Genomic DNA, 20,937 nt, shown 5'->3' with positions numbered 1-20,937 from the left:
TCCCTTTCACTGCAGGGCCAAAGGGTTGCCAAGGCCGTGCCTCGGCCTTCCGAACCGGTGCTAAATCAGGACCAGGAAGTGCACACACAGCGTCTCGCAATAGTTAGTTCTTTAGTCTTGCAGTACAACTACAAGGCTAATGGAGCTAGCTAACGTTAGCCAACTTGGTGGACGCCAAGGAGGCCTTTTTTTTTTTCTTCTTGTTTTTAAACAAGAAGAACTTCTTAAAAGGTGCTTTGAGGAACCTTTAAGGAAAGGTTTTAGTAGAAAAAAGGTTCCTTAAAGCACCATAAGCAGCACCTCCAAAAGTTCCTCAAGGATCTTATCATTTGTACCATCACGTGAGTGCAGTCAGAGTAAGAGCAGCAGCGGTGTGTTAGCTACCCGAGTTTCCAGCTGCTGTGTTTGTGTTGGAGTATTAAGGTCCATGAGGAACTTTTGAAGGTTTTTTTCAGTGCTTTGAGGAACCTTCAAAGAACCCTTTTCTTCTAAAACCTTTACTTGAAGGTTCTTCAAAGCACCTTTAAGAAGTTCCTTAAGAATGTTGGATTCCAACATTATTTGGCACTACATCTATAAAAAGGCCTCCTTGGCGTGGTTTGTGAAGAGTGTAGTTAATGCATTCAGGCTACACAATGCTAACAGATTAATTACAGTTCCACTAAGTTAGCTAACGTTAGCTAGCTCTACAAAAAAAACAAACAAACAAACAAAAAAACTTTTCTTGAAGGTTAAGGAGTTCTCCCACAGGGTAAGAGCCTTAAATAGTTCCTCAAGGACAGTTATACTCTTAACAGTGTACCTACAACCTACGACCATAAGATTAAGAATAAAATTTGGCCAATATTAGCCTGACAGTTTCTCATCTGAAATAAGATTAAGGGAAAATAATCATAAATAACTTGGATTTGTACAAATCGACGCTTCTTTCCGCCATGTTGCTTTTTTACTTTTGAGATGAGCCAGCGCGAACCCAGAGGATCAAGGGATATGAAAGGGAGGCAAGGACACATTTAGGCTGTCTTCACAAATCAGAAAGATGAAGAACATTCGTTTTGGACATGACTCTATAGCTTGTTGCCTGAGTAGGCAGCATTTATTACTGTTCAGCCAATACTGAACTTTTTTCTTTCATTTTTAAAAACTATTTAGAAACATCACTTTAGAAACGCCAGTAAAGCCTTTTTAAGCCCCTATTAAATAATAATAATTTTAAAAAATACGTTGGGAGGTGCGAGAAGTTCAGCTGTGTACCCAATGCAATTATTGATTTTCATGAATTTGTATATATATATATACACACACACATACATTATATTTCCGTATATATAATGCACCATGTTACCCACTCAAGGACAGCACAGCCAACTGTGCTCTCTCCGGCACCGGCAATGGCAAAGCGGCATGGCTTGGGATTCAAGCTAGACGGCAGGTTCGTTATAGCACCCAGTTGCAAGACTAATGTAACAGAATGCTAGTGAAGAAGAGTTAAAGATATCGCACAGATCACAACGTCTACCTCACATATAACAGGCCACAACTCACAACTGATTATCAAGCAAAACAACTGCAGCCAACATGAGCTAATTCCATCAGTCTGATATCACCAGTACCAGTTCCATCAGAGCTCTTCACACCCTGTTCTGATTTGAAAATTGATCCATCGGCTGGGTTGTTATTGCGACACAGTCAGTAACCCATCAGCTGGCCTAACCAAGAACTACCCAGCACCATGGAAACAGCCCGACAAAATGACCGAACGGGCTCAATGTAGCATAAGCCAGCTGAAAGCACTGCAGATGCTATAACAGTCACCCCCCCACCCCCTCGCCACCGCTCTATTTTTCTCTCTTGAGTACTTATGAGACCGTGTAGAGAAAACCTAACAACCGTAACTCAGGCCTGGGCTGCCGAGGCCTCGCCGAAATCCTCGACTCCACTGAGGTTTAGCAAGTCCAACAAAGGCCTTCAGCCGCCGACAGTGAAATGGCGGCACATCAGGATGATCTATCCGAAGCTGGATGGGGCCAGATCAAAGAACAAGAGTGGGAGAAACTTATGGAATAGAGGCTCCGATTCGGTTCCTCCGTGTTTGTGAGCGCGCCGCAGGACTATACACACACTCCGCCATGCCAAACCTCCCCCCTACGCTGCGTGCAAACACAGTTCCTACTAAGCCTTCAGGGCTGCCTCAGTCCAAAATCAATACTGGAACCAGATTTAGCCCTCTTCTACAAGTCTTTATCTCTGTCAAATACCAAACATTTAAATCACGACGAAGAATCGCTCCTCAGCAGAACCAGTTACGTGGGATCAAGTTTTATAAATCACGCAGAGCAAGGGCGTTCCTAGGATTTAAAAGCTGGGGCTTAGTCCAAAACATTCGAGGCTTGTAGGGGAGTCTGGGGGGTATCCTCTCCTAGAGGAACAGGTCTTACATTTTACCATCTACAAGCACCGTTTTCTAGCCTCCTGAAACAACTATTGAGAACCTAGAGCAACACACATTAGGGTCAGGAATGCATTTCCAGATAATGATTAATTTTTTAAAACCATTTAGCAACAACGTCACTTTCGTGAGTGTTTCCCAAAAGCCTCCTTAAGCCCCATTTGGACAGGATTTTTATTATTATTTTTTGTTTATTTATTTATTTTATTACATAGGGAGGTGCAGTAATTACTACTCAGTGAGTTCCTCAGTGATTTCACTCCCGTCCAAATGAGACGTCAGCTGTTTTTATGGACAGCACACTTCGCACTCAGGACCTTTTGCAGATATTGGATGCTGTGTACCCAATGCAATTATTGATTTTCATGAATTTGTATATATACACATACATTATATATATTTAGTCATATATATATATATATATATATATATATATATTTAAAAAATGCGCCATCTTACCCACCCAAGGACAGCACTGCCAACTGCATTCTCTCAGACACTAGCTGCTGATAGCAAAGCGGCATGACTTAGGATTACAACTTACAACCCCCCCTGGCCATAGTGGCATAACAAACCCTGCGTCTCTGCCTTTTGTTTTTGAGGCAGGACCGCACATGAAGTTCTTAGGGAGTTACAAATGAGTCTGAATATTCTTACATTTATGAACAAGGTTAGGTACAACGTTCATTTTAAGAGTTACAAAGTATTCAAACATTACATTTACAGTACATTAACACTGTATTTTTTGGAGCTGTTGAACCAGCAACCTTCTGTACATCATATACTGTTACACCAAAGTCAGCCTTGTTTTCATTGGAGTTTGGGGGGGGGGGGGGGTACATTTAAAACAATCAAGAAAAGAATCAAAACTCATCAAGATCAAGACTGACTTTCTTTTGTGAATATGAGCAACAAGTGGAGTCATGACATTACTGCATATTAGGAGATGGACCTCACCCTGAACTCATCCTCACCTCTCTGTGACAGTCTTCCAAGGCGTCCAAAATGTCCACAAAAAATGCAATACCTCCAAGATCAGGCCCACGTTTCATGAAGCAGAAGGTGCTTTACTGTAATGTAACAATTTAAATGATGCCACAGTCCTAAACTGTCCAGAATTGTCATTATTTCCAATATTTCCAAGCCCAAATTCCAAAGCCGTGCAGTAATAATTTCAATGTCTCTGCTAGCTGAGAGAAAGCGAGAGAGAGGGGTGCATGGGCAGCTAATATTCTTGGCTGGAGGACAGGTTATCAGTGGGCCACTGGCTCTTTGCTGAAAGACTCATTTGCATGTGCTTGATTCCAACTTAGAAGTCCAGGAGCTGAAGGTCAAGGCTAGAACTTCTAAACCTGAAATGCAAGTGTGGCCTCTTGACATGGTCAGTGTTACGATACTGAAATACAAATGCCCCCAAAACAATTCCTGCTGAGGTACCATGACTCCTCGGTATGAACCATGCCTTGAAAAAAATCAGGAGATTATCGGCTTGAATTCCAATCAAGATCAGTGTTCCAGGTCAGTTTCTTCAATATCTTCACTGAAGAGCTGGAAATCTGAAAGTCAAATACCCAAAAGTCAGTAGTAAAGACTCACTGGTTTGAGAAATGCCTGCAGGGTCAGATGGTTGTCAGCAGAAGCTCCAAGTCAGTTAGACAGTTGTGAAAGCGTGCAATGCACCCAAAATGTGGATAGTTGGTGTATGATCTGCATATGAAGTGCATATGCATATGAAGACCGAAGGGTGTTAATCAAATCCCACAACACTGCCTGGAAGGGCTCAACCAGAAAGACGTTTTCTAAAATCGGTGTGTCATTACTGGATTACTGTGTGATCCACTCACTTGTACTGACCCATGCTGAAAAATCCAGCTCAAGAGCAGAATCAGCTTTTACTGGTGGCTGGTTTCAGGTGGTCTGAGCTGGTCTTAGATGGTTGAGGTGGTTGAAAAGCTGGTCATCCGAACAAAAACTTAGCATATGCTGGTAAGCTAGCTGGCTAAACAGCTTTTGACTAGCAAAGTATACGTCGCATTTGATTTTGGTCACGCTGGTCAAGTTGGTCGTCCAGCCTGTTGATGCTAATTATGCTGGGCATGCAGGTCGACCAGCTTGGTCAAGCTTGGTCAGGTGGATCCTGCTTATAGTCCAGCTAAACCATCAAACTCAAATGATCGCATACCCCATGCTGGTCAAGAGCTAAGCTGGTCAACCAGCTTAACCAGCTTGACCGTCTTGAGACGTCCCATCTACAAGAATCTAGACATTTTTTTTTTAAATGCTTCACACAAGCGCTGATATCACAATGTTAACTTTAACTGGCGTGTTCATTTACTGAGCGTGCAGAACTCTGTCAAATACGGCTGATGACTGGATTGCTTCTCTGTGTGGAGATTGATGACTTGTTTACAACTGAATTCAGGTCCACTTTTTCATTACACCGCAACTTAGAGACATCAGAAGGTATTGTGCCCAATTGCAAATATCTTAATGTTCTATAGACTGCGACTTGATTTGAATTGATATGGAGCAACAAAAAAAACTAGAACTAGAAGAGTTTGGATTTGCGTCTCTGCATTTCAGAGAGTGGCACAGCAGCAGACACAGTCCGCAAGCAGTACGTTTTTTTTCACCTAGCTTTTATTTTCTGGCAGAAATCAGACATCGGAAATCAGCGGTAACACTGCCGGCTTGTGTCATTTGGAACCAATAACCAATAAGTAATTTATTATATACATGCTCAGAACATCCTTCTTGACAATGTATGGTATCAAATTTAACAAGGTATCCTCGCCCTCTACTAAGCTGGCATACTCATGTGAGGATTTTAAGATGCCCTAAAAACTGGCGTAGTTGAATAATGAGAGTTTAACACATGAAACTGAAACCGTGAACCTTAAACACGGTCGTTCCTCCCTCAAAATAACATCCAGCAGAACCCAAACAGCTGGAAAACGAGCCAAAACTCCAAAACCTAAAAACTGTTGCGCAACAGTCCTGACTCGTCATATTCACCCTGCAATATGTACATAAACTCCACCCACTAGAAAAAGCCATTTCACAAATAAAGCTGTGATGCGCTCAAAAGCAATGACCGCTTCTGGGTCACCTCCAGTTTATGCTAGTTTTGGGAATAAGGGTTGCAACACAAACCAGGCCTCATGACAAAGGCTTTTCCTGTGCCAGTGTCCGCAGAAGGGGAGCTCAAACTCTGTACGCAAAAAAATGAAAGCTGGGGAAGTGAGTGAGTATCCGTGCTAGGCTAAATAATTACAGTGGATCTCCATCGCTGTGTGTTTGCACTCATGCTTATTTAGAGGTATGCTCACAGTATCAGAGTGGGTTCCAGTGCAGTTTCTGATAAAGCCATTACAGGAATGCGAGGATAATCTATTACTCCACAGTGTTGTAGAACCTCCACCCTTCCTCTAAACTGATCTCCTGGAGCAGGACAATTTTGATGAGAACTTTGATCTCAGCTGGTCACACTGGGGATGTATTTTAAAATGTATCCCGTCAAAGTAGATCCAGATATTGTCTGGATACAAAACGAATGTTAATGCTAGGTGTAAACAGGCTCTGAAATCCATGGAGAATAACCATTTGTGTGCTATAGTGTTTAAGCTAGGCTAGGCTGTCCAATGTGGCTTTTGTAAGCTGTTGCAGTGCAGTAAACCAGACAGTCAAACCAGAGCTTATAGTCCTTTTGTTTACAAGCCCTCTGTTAAAGCAATACCACATGGTATGTTGAGTCTTTCAGACATTGGTGGTGAAGGACCTGCACTGCACTGCAATTTAGTTTGGCCAAAACACAGTACAATGGAAAGGTTCAAAAACCAGAACATAATCAGCTCAAAAAAAACATATCGAAGTCCAAGGTATTGGCAGGTGACCACTTTGCCAAGGTCTCATATGGTCACCCTTAGCTGAGAGGTAATTAATTAGGATGATCAAAAAAAAACCAATGCACAAAAACAACCAGCTGCAGTGGTTGAAGCTGCTGTTGGGAGTTGGAGGATCACCACCCCACTTTATTCCCAACATCTTAACCTCATTAAGGCTCTTGTTGCTGAATGCTCAAATCCACCAATGCTTCAAAATGTAGTAGAAAGCCTTCTTTCCTGGACAGTAGAGACAGTTACTCCAACAAAAGCAGGATTAACTTTTAATATCCTTGATTTTTCCAGTACCAAATGTCCATATTTGGTTCCACCCATCCATATATATATATATATAGATATATATATGAATAAAAATTGTATTTGTAGCTCTTGAAATATCCACCCAAACCCAACGGCGCCCCACTATTCACGCCAGGTTTGCTCAGGTTCAGACTGGTTTGGACACGGTATTTGTCAGCAAGCAGCAATCTCTCCTAAAGCCCTCCAAATATTTTCCCATACACTCGGACTGCTGTGAGGACATTCCCAGCATGAGGGTCGGATTGCAGACATGCAAAATATCTTACAAAGTCAACAACATCCATCAAGAGGCATCATCTCGTCTGTTTTGGTTTGATATTAGAGATAGCGAGGCTCTGCAGAAGTCTGGCCGTGACCTGCTGCCCACTGTGGGGACAGGACGGCAGGTGGAGGGAGGGAGAGAGAGACGGGGGTGAGGAAAGGAAGCGAGAAAAAGGTAGAGGGATGCTGGGAGGCGTTCTGTCGAAGCGTTCAGCTGCGGAGCGAAGCCATCTGCCAGGTGAAGGAGGCAACGCGTGGCCTGGGGTAACGCACAGGTTTGCCAAACCTGGGCTTTTGATCTGCAAAGGTTTGGCAGACAAATAGTGCAGAATCACACCTATTCTACAGGGGGAAGAGTGCGAGAGTGAAAGTACGGGAGCAACCCAGGTACAACATGTAGCATTTTAAACATGAAAAGCCATTTGTTGTCTCACCACAGGGGTCGTCACTTTAACACAGCTACGGTAATTGCTGTGACCTTGAGGGGCCATAGTGAACCAAATTCTGGATACAGGCGTATTTTGTTGCCTCTAGATGGACAGGAATATCGTGGCATTTTTGGGCTTTCGATGATTTCTTTGAACTGTTCTTTTGCAAGGGCAGAATGAGTGACAACCTACATCTTTTAATATTAGAAAACAAGAATTTGGGGCACAGGTTTAATTTTGGGGGGGGGAGGAGGGTCAAAAACAAAGCTCCCCAGACAAAAAAAAAAAAAAGTGTCACCTTGCACGTTTAAGGTGGTAGTAACTACAGGCTCATGCAGACGGCAGTTGCATGATGGAGATATTTAGACAGCAGGTTGTGTGGCAATACTCAGACATTGAGAATAGTTGATACTGTACATTGAGTGTCTCATTCGATGCGTGGAAATTGGATCGCAAAGCAGATGTTACTAACTGGCAAAAACACGTGATTGCATTTGGGCTTGCTAAAGGTCATAGTGTAAAGGAAGTAGCTGAATCTGCAGGTGTATGGATGCATATGGTCATAAGGGTCTACCAGCAGTGGCAGAAATCCCAGCCTACAGAAAGGTTTCATCATTCTCATTGTTCTTGAGCAGATGTGAACAAAGGCCTCTTGCGTGCCACTCTGCTCCATATGTTGATGGTATGTTGAGTCTTTCAGACATTGGTGGTGAAGGACCTGCACTGCACTGCAATTTAGTTTGGCCCAAACACAGTACAATGGAAAAGTTCAAAAACCAGAACATAATCAGCTCAAAAAAAACATATCGAAGTCCAAGGTATTGGCAGGTGACCACTTTGCCAAGGTCTCATATGGTCACCCTTAGCTGAGAGGTAATTAATTAGGATGGTCAGAAACCCCCCAATGCACAAAAACAACCAATGCACAGGCCTGCCATGAATTTGAAGCTGCTGTTGGGAGTTGGGGATGAGGTGGGGTGGTGGTCATCCAACATCTTAACCTCATTAAGGCTCTTGTTGCTGAATGCTCAAATCCACCAATGCTTCAAAATGTAGTAGAAAGCCTTCTTTCCTGGACAGTAGAGACAGTTACTCCAACAAAAGCAGGATTAACTTTTAATATCCTTGATTTTTCCAGTACCAAATGTCCATATTTGGTTCCATCCATCCATGAAGGTAACCTTCAAATGAAGCATCATCAGGAAAGCTGCAGTTCTGGTAGCCCTTGATTGGTTAGGTTTTACAGGCTTACGACTGTTTGCGCATAAACACACTTCTATTTCTACACACTGCTATTCCAACTGTATATTCAGTTAATTTAGTAGTGTGAGCCAATGTTCATCAAAATCTCCTCCATGGTAACCACTGAGCCACTGAGGGCAACTGAGGACAACAGGCCAGCACTCACCCTGCCTTTGCCACCCAGGTAGAGACAAGCTAGGAAAAAACACCCCTAAAAAAAAATTGTGAAGCCATTTCCTAGAACAGTTCAGGTATTTGGGTTGAAAGCGGTTGCCCGATGCCTCATCATCTCGAAAACATATAATCAAGCTGAGCCGCCATCTAAACTGACCAAGAACTGGGCGAATGTTTCGTGGAGTTATTTCCATCTTTATTCAGCCACTATCATATGAACCCTGTCTTCTGGGGGAAGTGTACAGAATCTGTCCACGACTCAACACACCCCAAATAACATGGACAAGAGCACAGGTGGGGGACGCAACATTTACGGCGACAGTTTACGTGAGCGTTTTGCTCCGAGTACATCGCTAACATCTGCTCTCGGCATGGGGCTGGAGGAGGTACTGCTCAAAAAACAGACCGTGAATACAGGGCAAACCTGTCCTGCATGCAAAAGTGGACAAACCCTAAGTTCAAGGATACTCCTGAGAGAAATGCAACATGGATCATCCTGCTGAGATACCCGGATCCATTCACGCAACAACAGCACTGTTTTTGGAAGATGACAAGATTTTAGGAGGGCCTGTTCTTGGACTATCCGAGGAGTATCTCTCCAGGTCTTTGTATCCGACTGTTCCCTGCTTTGCTTCCTTTGCAATAACCCATATTCCCCTGAACTAACACACACCATCACTCAACATACTGTATCCATCTCCCCTTCCTTCCAAATCCCCATTTTCCAGGCTTGGCCCCAGACCCTCGATCCACAGTCTGACTCCCGCAGGCTCTGACTGACTGCGATAAGAGATATAAATATCTGCAGTGTCTTAACGTTTTGTTCTCTCCCAGGCTGCTCCTCAGCCTGAGGCCTCTCTCTGTACTTAAGGCCCTCCTAATATCCCCCTCCTCGGTTTGTTCTGGTCAGCCTCAGCATTGTGGAATGGGGGTTTGAGAAGGTGCTGTTTGAATGGACACTTCTAAGGATTCCATAGTTATTTTGTGGAGCTCTCTCTAAAAAGGACAAGCAACAATGTTGATGCTCCACTGACTGCAATAGAGAGAATGGCGTCTCTGTAATTGCCACTCCAGGGCAGAATGCTCCCAACACTGGGAGGGTGAGGACTCTCACATGCGCAGCCAGCCACACCATCTCTTTTCAAACTGCTGATGCAACATCGCCGGGAAACCAAAGCTCAGAGGTTGAACTTGCCGGGTACCCAGCTTTGAGGCATTGGAGACATCCATGCCGGCCAGCATCATAGGGAATGATGTGGAGAGAGAGCAAGGCCAATTGTCTCTCAGGCTCTGGCTGCGGATGGCAGGCAGCAAGACCAGCGATCGTTGGGTTAAGACATCTACCCTACCCCGCTCTCAGGCTCTCTCTCAGGCTCCAGCTGCTCTCGGAGGCTCCGGCTGCATGACCTGGGCCCTCATTTCATAGTGGCTGTGCCTGCACCACCTCGCTTCCCTCCAAACACAACATCTGGATGACGGCGGCCTTCTGAAGAAGTTAAGGACCAAACAGAATCTCACTCCAAGCCCTGGTTGAATCAAAGTAAACAGAATGCATTGCTGTAGACTGTCTTCGTAATTTCATACCCCTGGACTGGGGCAGGAAGCTTTCCAAAAGCCCCAACACCCTCCATGTTTCCGTCAACAAAGCACTCAAAGACTTCTTGTGACTTCTCTTGAGGGAACCCACTAGAAGAGCATGTGAGGGCAGCGTAAGCATGGGCTGAGATGCTCTTAGTAGAAGTCTATTAATCTAATCTATGAACTAGATGTAAATGCAGTATTTTGTTATAGCCCCCGCCCCCCCTTCTGCTCTCTCTCTCGCTCGCTCTCTCACTCTCTGCCTCTCTCTCTCTGCTGATGGATGGACAGTGGCGAGTTTTGCTGACACAATCGGCCCTCGCCGACAGCTTCGTTTATCTATCCTTCGCTCCATCCCCCAATCCATCTCCGCTGTCACACAGACTCCTGCCCCACCAACCCCCACCAACCCAATCGCCGCCATCTGTGTGTGTGTGTGTGTATGTGTGCGCGCGAGGAACAGGAAGCCGCCCTCAGACATGCGACCCCGTGCCGCTGACACGCCGAGGCCAATCAACACGCATGTTAGCACATAGCGGGCAGCAGAGATGGAGTGGCTCCAGTAAGGCTAATAGCACATTGATTAGTGACGGGGAAAGAGGGTTAACGAGCATGAAGAGTCACCTTGTTGGCCAGTTATAATGTAACAGCCATATCGCCAATGGTCAATAGCACAATGGTCATACAAGCCCAAGGAGGGAGTCGATACTCTTTAGTGCAGTATTTATTTCAGGTTAGGGGAAAGACATTGAAAGCCTATGAATGATGCGCTGATGGTGATAATCACACAATGGTCACTTTCTAGTTGTTGTACATTGACTAATAATGAAAAAGCTCTCGTCTCAGTGTAACGTTGCTTTGTCCTATGCTGTTGCTGGACTGGGAGGACGTTACCCTGTCTAGGAGTATTGCAAATAGAACTATGAACCTTTTGGCACATGCCTCAATGCCAGGAGTGGGCTAGAGGGGTATAAAGCCCCTGGCACTGAGCTGTGAAGTAGTAGAACTGTGTTCTTTGGAATGATGGGGAGCTGGGGAGCTGGGGATGAGGTGGGGGTGGTGATGATCAAGAATCTTGACCTTACTAACGCTCTTAATGCAATCAAATCCTCAAAGCAATGCTCCAAAATCTTGTTCCCTGCACAGTAGAGACAGTTACTCCAACAAAAACAATATCCACTCTTTAATACCCTTGATTTTAGGAGAAACTGAATGAGCAGGTGGCTCGATACTTTAGTCCATATAGCGTAGGAGATATAGGTGCTCTGGAGGAGGCTAAACATTCAAAATATCAGGAAAGCAGTAGGAGTTCTGAGACACACTCAATTGCTCTATCCAAAGTACCCACATGCTTCAAGACCTCCATTTTCGTCCTTGCTCCAAAGACAGACAGTATAACCAGCCTTAATGACTACAGGTCAGCAGCCCAAACGTCAGTAGTCTTGAAGTGCTTTAAACGATCGGTTCTATCCCATCTCAAGTCCATCACAGACTCCACCCCTGATCTATTAGAGCTTGCCTCCAAATGTGGACCATCTGCCACTGGACTGTCTTAAGTCCTGTCAACAGGAGGCAGCTTGTGCAGCTAGGACCTTAACTGTCAGAACCACTTTCCATCGGCACCTCCAGGTCGCGTGCCCTCACCTCACGTCTACTCCGGATAATACAACCCTAGTAGACTCGACTAAACAATGAGGAGTCTGACTACAGGAGAAAAGTCTCAGCAGAGACTGTCAGAGCTTTTATAAACCCACATCTCAATCTCCTGCAGGAAATCAACTACAGAGCTCAGGAGTGAGGATAAGTCATTCAGATTTCCAGGTTCAATCATCTCCAAAGATCTCAAAAAGGAGGCAAACACTACATCCATCATCACAAAAGCTTGCCAGAGAGTGATCTTTCTTCAAGTTGGAGAAACACAACACCTCTCAACCATTTCTGTCCAAGTTCCACAAATCCACCATCAAAAGCATCCCAACTTCATTAATAATGGTGCAATTCGGGGGTCTTCGAGTATTCCAGCGGACTATGGACTAGCGGACCAGTTCGCTGGTTTGAATCCCAGGTCCTGCTGCCTGCCATCAGCAGCCGCTTGGCAGGGGGAGAGTACCAACAAGTGAGTTGGGTAATTGCCTAAAACAGGTTAAAACTTTGTGATTCAGCCCAGCCTCCACCCGCTTAAATAGCCGGACAGCAGTATATTCAGCATGTGGCAGAAAGGCCGACGGGTCAGCAGAAGAGCTACAGGACACAAGAGCCAGGAAGCTTTTCTGGGCAACTACTGATTTCAGACTTTCCTCTCAGATAAGTGCAGGACAGGTATTCAAGGTATTTTGTGCTGGACACCGATGGAATTTGGCCTCTGTTTTTAACCCAAGTGCGGTGATATAGTGAGCACACATACCCAGAGCGGAGGAGAGAGGGCCTTACACAAGGGCCCAACAGTGGCAGCTTGGCGAGCCTAAATATCAAACCCACGACCCAGCGCTCTAACTACTGAGCCACCACTGCCCCCAAACTAGACCCAGATGTTACTTCTCTATCTAATGCTGGTCACCCTTCTCAACAAGCCAGAGGACAAGAGGGATGCCATAGCAGGACCACTAGGTAAAGGGTCTTCACAAGAATGTATGTCTATGGTCCTTCTATGGCCTCCATCAAGAAACACTTTGAAGCACCTTTATTTGTTTTTTATTAAGAGTATAGAAAAATGAAACGGGCGGAGATATAAGGAGATGGTGCAGTGGAAGGAGGGGAGCAGTTGTTAGAATGGAAAAGGATAAATGAGCGGAGTCATGGGACAATACTGCAGCGGAAGATGAGAGATCTTGGGAGGAAATCTTGGGAAGAGATGTGGTAGAATAGGAAAAGTAGGAGGAGATATGGGAAGGTGGTGCAGTGGAGGAGGAGAAATGGGAGCAGATGCAGTTAATAGGTGTGTTAGAAAAGGAGAAGTAGGAGGAGATATAGGAAGGTGGTGCAGTGGAGGAGGAGAAATGGGAGGAGATGCAGATAATAGGTGTGTTAGAAAAGGAGAAGTAGGAGGAGATGTGGGAAGGTGGTGCAGCGGAAGACGAGAGATCTTGGGAAGAGGTGTAGTAGAATAGGAGAAGTAGGAGGAGATATGGGAAGGTGGTGCAGTGGAGGAGGAGAAATGGGACAACCTTTGAAGGAAGAGATGTAGTGAAAGAGAAATAACAACAGAAGCTACAGTGGAAGTGAAACTACTGGAGGACACATGGAGCAGTTGATGGAATGGCCTCTGTTCAGAGCTGGACTTGCCGACTCTGCAGGTGGTCAAGCCCACATAGAGCAGCAAGTACCTTACCTCAGACTTCTCCTAAAACCGATCATCCACCACCACCACCAGCAGCCGAAGCTAATAGATTACAGCCGGCTCTGCCCCCACAACCCCACCACCCGTCTGCCTCAATTACTCTCTCTACACAACCCAAAGTAAAATCATCTCTTCTGACAGACTTTGAGCGCTCCTTGTCGCAGACCAATACACGACACTAACCAGAGCAACATATGGGAGAAGAGCGAGAGAGCGGGGATGAAAAAGAGCAGACGGAGAAACGTAAAAAGAGGAGGGTGATGGAATGCAGAGAGGAAAGAGAGGAGAAACAGGAGAAGAAGAGGGAGAGAGGGTGAGGCAGACAAAAAGAGCTAACGACAGACAGATTAAAGAGGGAAAGTTCAAAGTGGTGAAAAATAGAATATAGGCAGCAGCTCTTGTGTGCTGCCGTGGCAGTCGTCCGAGGGGGGCGTGCAGCATGAGTGTGTGTGTGTGTTCATGCGTGTTTATGTGTGTAGACACTGGTCTGACATCACACGCCGCCCCCGCTGGGTTCTATATAGGCACTTGATTTGCCCCCTCCTGGGTCGCTAACTCTGCACTAGTGGGGTCAGGCCACCGGTCACGGTGGCTCAGCTTTCTGAGGCCAGGCCTTGATCTGTTTTCCTTGGCCTAAAATCCAGTATATGAGACGTCCTTTGCTGCAACATAAGACATGCCAGTGATCCACCATCCAAATCTACTGCAGCTGGGCATTCAGAAACACAATCTCTACCTTTTTGCCAACGTTGGACCAGTGACGTCATTTGGGGGGGCTTGTCCGGGATCGCTGGGTGAAATAATATTTATATAAGCTCGCTGGACTAGAAAGCATGCCGTATGCATGGTTACTCGTCCCCTTCAACATTAGCGACAATCATGTCGGGTAAGGATTACCCCAGTCCCTGTCCTTTGTAGACCATTTTTCAATGAACTGGGTGACAACCCACATTTAACCTGCAGCTCTAGACTGAGAACGGAGATCGGGTCTAGCAATTCAGGTGGTCAAAGCCTACCAGCGTTCCATCTTGTCTCTTGAACTGGTTCACCTATGCACCAATCAGTTGTAGTCCTACATTGTGGCAGTGTCTGTACTGTGGTCTGTAGTGGACGAGTGGGCTAAAATGTACAGGAGACAAGAGGCTGACTGGGCATAGTGTCTCTTAAGCATTATTACTATAAGTATTAGAGAATAAATAAAGCATGGGATCAATGGGATTTATCCAGAGTGCTTAAGAATTTTAGTGGCTTGAAACAGTGCTGGCAGTTGACATCACCAAAGCTTTTTTTGAGGCCCAGCACATACACCTGATGGGTTTTCCAGTGAGTCCAGTCAGTCAGCAGTGAAACCGATACCAGGGATTATGGATATCTGCAGCATTTCCATACAGGAAGGACATGATGTATTGCGGCACAGCGTGGGATATCATTTACCGTAATGCTAATGTACCATAATGCAATGTTGCTTTTTGGTTTTAGTGCTATTTTTAGGGGTAGGTTTGATAGGTGATTCTATAGTTATGACATCATACTCGTACAACCGCACAGCAATAGCTCCTGTTGACAAGCAGTTTAGTACATTTGGCACTTTCCAACTTCCCAGGACCTGGAAATTTACCTGAATTTCATCAACCTAAGATTAGAGTAGATCAAGCAATTTGAGGTGTCCACTCCACACCCTGGTGAACTATTAGCCTGCAGAGTCTAGTTTCATCACTAATCTAACACATCTGATCCAGACAATGAAGGACTGGAACAAAGGAACCTTTAGATGAACATTAGTTGGGTCTGAACTCTCCAGGGTGGTAGACCTTCAGGACCAGAAATCTATGACGCCTTAGTGTCTTTACTCTACAATCTTAAACATTACATACATTGTATGGACAAAAGTATTGGGACACACATTAATTCTTGAAATGAGGTATTTTGTGCAGTGGCATTGCCACAGGTGTATAAAATCAAGCACCTAGCCAAGCCTTTCCACACATTAGTGAATGACTAGGTGGTTCTCAAGAGCTTACTGAATTCCAGTGTGGTACTTTAATGGGAGTCACCATTGCAACAATTCAGCTGGTGAAATTTATTCCTACCTAAATCTTGCACCATCAGCTGTGAGTGGTATTATTGAACTGTGGAAGTGTTTAGGACCCACAGCAACTGGTAAAGTTATAGAGCAAGGTCACAGGGAGTTCCAAATGTGGGACCAACTCCACATCAATGCCTATGGATTTACAGCTGTAAGTGTAATGTGTATATCCCACAATACTTCTGTCTATTCAGAGTAGCTATAATCTTCAATAAAGCATCTCCTTTATTACAATGTTTCCCCATTCCTAAGGAGGGACAGGTTCCTGTCCTAGAAATGGGTTCGGTTTTTAGGACTACATGAGCAATTAAACCATTTGAATGGATTTCTACACATCCGCTGTACGTAGTGCATTTGCTGAGCTGTACTTTAATGGAAACCTTATTTGTATTCACTGTGAAGGCATTCATTACTTTTTCCTGCCCTGTGCTAATCAGCTGTGTGTGTGTGTGTGAGATTAAGTGGTGGCTAATGGAATGACAGGTCAGGACAGTCTCAATTAAAAGCAGCAGCTGCCTTTAATGTAACAAGACGTAAGACGTGAATGCAGATTCGTGGGGGAGATAAGAGATAAGAAACCCTGTCCTCCATGTTGTGTTTGAAATCCTTATGTTCTATTTTCAGCCATTACCCTTGATGATGACAGATCCTCTATCATCTGGATTCTTCCTACTCAGAAACAACTTCCACAGGGGACCCTAAAACAAGACCAGACAACCAGATTGAATTTTGCCACCACCTTTAACCCACCCGTACAGTGAACACACTCATACACACAATGCCCGGAGTGGTGAGCAGCCATCGCTGCGGCGCCCGGGGACCAGAAAGTGTGAAGGACCTTGATCAAGGGCGCAACGGTGGCAGCTTGCCGAGCTCAGGTATCGGTACCCACGATCCCGTCATCAATAGCCCGATGCTCTAACCGCTGAACCATCACTGCCGTACAAGCCGTTGTATAGAGGTCTATCAGGCGAGCCCTGTTTCTAAAGAAATGAAGAGTTTCAGACACCCAAACAGGCCTAAGCACTTTGTGTTCACAATTTCCAGTCATGTCATGTATAACAAAAATGGGCTACACAGTTTTCCAGTCCTCCACACATACATGCTAGCAGCAGATGTGACAGGACAGCTAACGAAGCACCGTTAACTACAGGGGCTGAAAAAGGATTTGTAAAGTCGGAGTGGTGATGGCATTTCACTCACACACTCATTTGTGACCCTGTGCACTTCATAGGAAATAAGGGGGCCTTTTCAGAGTTCTAGGCCCCAAATAATGCACCAGTTGAGCCATGTGTGTTTGTGTGTACCATAGAGTATGTTAGGGCCCTATAGACAAGCATCATTTGTGTGTAGAAGTCACAGTTAAGACTTCGTAGGTTTATTTTTTTGTATTCCTGTATCACCCTGATTAGCGTCCTGCACAGTTGTAGAGTTAAATGCGATCAAATCCTCACAGCAATGCTCCAAAACTACTTTTTATACTGTTGAACGAGCAGGTGTCCCAATACTTTTGTCCATCTAGCGTATCTTTCACTAAATTTCATTTTATTTTCATTAATTTAATAAGAAACGCTGACTGCACCGATACAATTTGTCTTGCCCAGATGGTTGCCCAAGTAATAACCATCATTCAATCATTACTCCTGGAATATTAGCTAACCACCTAGCTAACAGGCTAACCACCGCTATCCAAACTGAGCCCAGATGGTCTCCACACTTGTGAAATGGATGAGCCCTGGGGAATTACAGTGGAATTCTGTTAAGTAACTAGTTAGCTAATTAGCCCTGTGGACACTGTGGAATGATGTTAGCTAACCGCTATCCAAACTATGCTTCGCCCAGATGGTCCTCCCACCCAGACCACAGCTGACAGACTCCATTAGCAGTAGAGTTGATCACTTTAACATAATGACTTCCCTTCTTTTTATACATATTGACTGCACAGCAGAACCTTGGTGAGTAATGCATCTTTTAAGTAAAATACTCTACATGTCCAAAAGTTTGTGGACAACATTTCTAATGAATGCTGAATGCTATTTTGGCAGCACCTATTGCTAACTAACACACACTTCGCTAGCTTGTCTAGTCCCTTTAGAGGAGTACTGCCCATAGAATAAGGGCTCTCTGGAGCAGATTAGCATAAACCTATTGGCACCATGCTGCCTAATGCCAGGCGTGGGCCAGAGGGGTATAAAGCCCCCCAGCATTGAGCTGCGAAGCAGTGGAGGAACTGTGTTCTCTGGAATAAAGGGTAGGGGGGCTCCATCCAGTACTTTTGGGACGAGTTGTGAAGTTGAAGGAAATCAAATCCTCACATCAATGCTCCTCAGTCTTGAACAGTAGAGATGGTTACTCTAATAAAAGCAGAATAACTAGGAAGAAACTTTGAACAAGCAGGTGTCCCAATACTTTCAAAATTTAATCCTGGCACATTAGCATGAGAGCTGTGCATCCTCTATACATGTGCCGAATGTAACCACATGGATTTTGTAAGCCAATGACTCCCTACATTTGACGTCAGGGTGGACAATTTGGGTAGGGGGGCTAACGCAGTCGAATTCGGAGGACACTTGCCCTGTAGATCATTGTGCAGTCGGTGTCCAGTGCTATACAGAAGTGCTTAAATATTACTAGGTAATAAATAGGTGTTGAATACTTAACAAACCCAATACCCATGTGCTTGGGTACATGGGTATTCCTATGACCAGACCTGGCAACCACTGACCCACAGTCATCACTGTCCGTGTCCTCCATGTAAAGCTGAATGTGAAAATGGAAGGACGATGAGACGATAAGACAATTCCTGATCTACAAAAATCCTCTAACTCCTCCCATCAGCAAACATCTCCTTTCACTCGCTACTAATTTTTGACCTTATTCTCCCCCCCCCCCCCCCCCCCTTTTTACCCCTCAAGCTGCTTTACTGAATCCGTATTACGGAGCCATATTTTTTAAAAAAGCACCGTGCGATTCTCCTTGGGCACTGGAATGCAATTTGGTGGCCTGCGACAAAAAGTGGATTAGGTTTTGGCAGGGAAAACCAACCGAGGCCGAGACTCCTGCTTTCTAAGCATGATTTTCTGGCTGATCGGAGCAAGCCCCTCAGAAGGAAGGTTTCAGACGGCGAGGGAGAACTGCCGCTCACCTTTCTTTTCTCCTTCCTTCCTTTCTCTCTCTCTCTCTCTCTCTCTCTCTCTCTGGCTTTTATACGGTGAAAAAGGCCCGGGAAGCCGAGGGACGCTAACATAAGTGGGAACAGATTTCTGGAAGCCTGGCACACAGCTCTCTCCTGACCATATGGTTTGCGGCACAGCAGAGATGGATACGTCTTCCTTTTCGCGAGGCGTAAGGTATCATTTGAGCGAAGCAAATCATTTGCATTGTGGCGTCTCGTCGAGAGAAGAAAGCTGTAGTGGCTTTGAAATGCTAACCAATTAGCCTTTGCTTTGCATCTGCAACATGTACATTTACATTTATGGCATTTAGCTGACACTCTTATCCAGAGCGACTTACAAGGTTACTCATATTACAGAGGAGGGCCAATGTAGTGTTGCCCAAGGACTCTAACTGATGTAGCGCAGCCTAGTCACCCAGACCGGGAATCGAACCCCAGTCTCCCACATGGTGTGGCAGCTCAGTGGCAGGTAGGGGTGTTATCTGTTGCGACACATCAACCACTGTACTACACTGTTCGGGAAAAAAGGTTCTTCAGAGTTCTGAAAGGGGTTCTTGGACAAGGAGACGTGTTACGAGTCAATGTCTAGGTCTCCTTTTTGACATTTATACAAGGTACCAAGTACAGGAATCATGGAACCTACCCAGAATCATTGGGCCCAAGGCAAGGAACCAGTCCATCTCAGGGTACCTTGTATGCCAGGGTACCTTTGTACACTCTTTGAGGTGGTTCTTTGAGCAACGCCATAGAAGAACCACCACTTTTGGTTCAATAAAGAACCTAATGGTTATGCGACCTTGATAAAGAAGCTTTACACCAAGAGAATCTTTTCTAGGTCTTTTAAAGGTTCCTCACCCTCACACATCTCTACGACAAAGATGGTTCTTTATGGAAGCAGAAGTGGTTCTTCTATGGCATCACTCAAAAGAACCACAGCCAATTCACCTACCATGTGTGGGAGGAAAACCGAGGACCCAAAGGAAACAGTCAAGAACACAAGAAGCTGTATAGCGCGCACGCACGCACACACACACACACACACACACACACACACACACACACACACACACACACACACACACTACCTTTGGCCCCACCGTTCCACCCCAGGCAAAGAACCATTGAATCGTTTAAACGGTCCTAAGAGTTGAGCTGATTCCTTACAAAGAACTCTTTAAGAACCGCTAGAGACACGTGGTAATGGCGACCCGAACATGGCGTAGTCGACACAGGGCAGAATCTTTGACGTCTTACTCGCTCTGAGTCTCTGCGTACCCGGTCATTCAAATTCACCTCATTTGCCGGGTGGGGTGGGGTGGGAGTCATTTGCATGTGGTGAAAATGCTTTCTGCCAGGCGACTGGGGCACGGAAAAGCAAATGAGCCTCCCGACTCCAGTCAGAGATGGCCAAACAAACTCTTCGCCCACAGAGAAGTGGCTCCTTTGCATGCCATCCAAGACATGCAGGCAAAGTGGCAGCTAAACAAGCAGCTAAACACACTCTCACACACACAAACACGCATACGGACAGACAGCTGCGCCATATGAGGCTGGGCCCTGACCGCTGCGAGGCTGAAATGCAGCCCTATGGGTGCGGGGGTGCCGCACTGAGATAGGACGGGACGGCGGCTTTGAAGAGCTGATCCTTTTAACCATGTTAGACACAGTACCCTTTCACTCTGCCTGCCTTATTATGACATCCTGGCACCAATCCTCTCTCCTCTGTCTCTCTCCCTCTTCTTCTCATCCATCCCTCGGCCTGCGATACATGCACAATCTGCCCATTTCCCCCAAATCGGCCTGGTCCTGTGCTTTGACGCTGATGGAACGGGACATGGAGGCACAGATGCTAATGCTGAATCAGCTTTAGGAAAGTGATCTGAAGCTTCAGGATGGTGGTGGTGGTAGGGGGATCATGCGATTCTAACTCTCTACTGTCCAGGTAAGTGAAGCGACTTGTCAGTTGCTGCCGCCACCACCACTACTATTCAACGCAGGTCGATGG

The sequence above is a fragment of the Salminus brasiliensis genome, chromosome 9 (assembly GCF_030463535.1).
Source record: "Salminus brasiliensis chromosome 9, fSalBra1.hap2, whole genome shotgun sequence".
NCBI classification, from domain to species: Eukaryota; Metazoa; Chordata; class Actinopteri; order Characiformes; family Bryconidae; genus Salminus; species Salminus brasiliensis.
Note: the sequence above shows the minus strand (reverse complement) of the source record.